Raw genomic sequence first — 2,573 nt, 5'->3', positions numbered from 1 at the left:
CAAAAACCAAATTTTTTTTGTCCATTGGAAAATTTTTCCTTTAATATTTTTTCCCCCTCTGTGTTGTATGAAAATTTAGAAGCCTTTATTTCTGTTGATTATTCGGATTTTAGGCGTACGGCTAATGCAAGTCTCACAATTAAGATTACATTATTACAATAACTAGATCTTTTTATTATTACTGTTATATTATTGTTTTAACATGTAATGGCGAACATACATGATTGCACTTATTTCATGTTTTTTTGTGATATACAAGAAGCCTACATGCAATTGACTGCTTTAAAAAAATGGTATGAAATAACTATATTGAAGTTAATTAAGGGGACATTTTTTATTGCTGCTTTACTGTAGATAAAATCTCAACTCTTCACCGTCTCACTGCACTTCACCTGTCTGTTTGGGACCTTTAGGGTTCATAAGGTTCCTTTTTGCTTGTTTATTTCTCCGTATATATAATGTGGGTTTTATCTTCCTGTGTATCTCTGTTTAAAAATCTGGAAAAGTAATAAACATATATTTGAAAACAGCAACGAAAGAAGAAAGCATTTGCTTTCAAAAGGTATTTTGTGGAATGTTTATGTGTGTCTATGCTCATCAGATATCTGACCTGATGACGATCTGAAAAGGATCCAGCTGTTGTGTGGGCGTCTCTCTAGCTATACTAGAGCTATATTGTAAAGTATATTGCAATACGTTGTTTGGGTTATGACCTGGAGTTAATAACAACCAAAATGTAAAAAAATATACAAGAACAATAATTTAAAACAAACTTTAACAGATTATGTTTAAGTTTGAATAATGTATTCAAAAGTGGGTAGATTATCCAAAACACGTACTGAAGTATGAGTCACACTACTCAAGTAAAATGCAACAAGTAAAAAGAAAATACTCAAGAGTAAAAAAGCATTTTGGAAAGAAAAAAAAAAACAAAACAAAAAAAAACGCTTTTAAGTATTTTTATTTATTTTGTTCTGTCAAGTAAGGTGATTGGGAACAAATTCTCATTTTCAACAATGACCTGTTCAGGAAACGTCACACAATGGAACGTCTCAACTAAAAAACCCATTAGAATACCATGAAACAAAAAAAAAATTCAACCCTATTTATACTGGCTAAACATACTACACACCCAACGTATCATATAAACATACAAGTGCTGAGTATCTGATCAGATTATTTGATTAAATATCTTAAAATGTCAGACAGAACGTTTATGTAAAAAATCACGTAAAGATTAAAATGCAATAAATAATACAAATAATAAACACTTGTCCAACTAATTTTTTTCCCAGAAAAAGCAAAACAAAAACCCTATATAGCTATCGCTTACAATCCACAATGCTTATATTGATCATATTAGAACACGGTCAAGTATTTTCAAGGCCACAGCAGGTAGAAAATGCCAGAATAACAAAGCATGTGTACAAACATGAAGTCTATTTTAACTCGAGCTGCATCTCCTGCATATTTTTGTTCTTTTCTTCATTCGGTGAAGTTACTTACATTGGGTAGAGTATGCAGAAAATTTTTACTCAACAGTGACGATACTTTATAAAAACATTTCTCAAGTAAAACTCCTCCTAAAAGTAATTTATTTCCAGAAAGTTACTCAACGTGACGCGGAATGGAGGCGATCAACCATGTGGCTCTTCAAGCATCGATCTCAGGTCCACACCTTGTGAATGTCCCCAAACGTTTGAATGGGTTCGGCTTCACGGTCTTGTCAAGGATGGCCGTTACCACCGTTACACGCGTGTCTTTTATCCACCGTGGCTTACTTTCTCTCGTGAAGAGCGTCAATGACTGGACAAACAAACAAGTCAGGAGTCTTCCCCACGACTGTGACATTTCTATATTAAAACTTTTTATTTTTTTTATTTGATCTTATGTGGCATTTTAAGAAAATTCATTTTTGAATTAATTAGATTTAAGCCACATTAGTTAAGTGAACAAATAAACACTGGATATTTGATTCTCTGTGGGGTTTACTTTAATGTTATTGTAATGTATTAGGCTCTGCTTGTGTGTTGACTTTACCCAGGTCTGACCTGCTTATGTGTGTTTTTGTGTGCAAGTGGAGTAAACCGCAAACAAGAATTAATTTGAAAGATGACATAATTGCTTTGGCTCATGATAATCTCCAATTACTCTGATGGAAAACTAAACACAAGCTTTTTTTTTTTTTTTAAAAAAGACATTTATTGTTATTTTCCCAGTTAATTAAGAGGCATGTACTCATAAGTAGGAACAATGAAATTAATGAGACAAGAAAAATATAGTTATTTTTTTTCTTTGCTTATATAATACACACACTTTAAAATAGAACATAAAAAGATATTAGCAGTCATGATAGGCTACAACCTGAACCGTGGAGACAGACGTAGCATGGTATCAATGTATAAAAGATAACCAAAGTCATCAGATCCTTCTTCTGTTTTCACAGGAGTTTTTATGGCTTCATTTAATCAGTTTATACAGACAAGAGTAAAGCTCGTTGAAAACATGACTTGCAAAAATTTCAGAAAAAAATGGACAATTTCACACCAACCCTCCCCCCCTCCCAGTATTAT

The sequence above is a fragment of the Poecilia reticulata genome, linkage group LG20 (genome assembly GCF_000633615.1).
Source record: "Poecilia reticulata strain Guanapo linkage group LG20, Guppy_female_1.0+MT, whole genome shotgun sequence".
Lineage (NCBI taxonomy): Eukaryota > Metazoa > Chordata > Actinopteri > Cyprinodontiformes > Poeciliidae > Poecilia > Poecilia reticulata.
Note: the sequence above shows the minus strand (reverse complement) of the source record.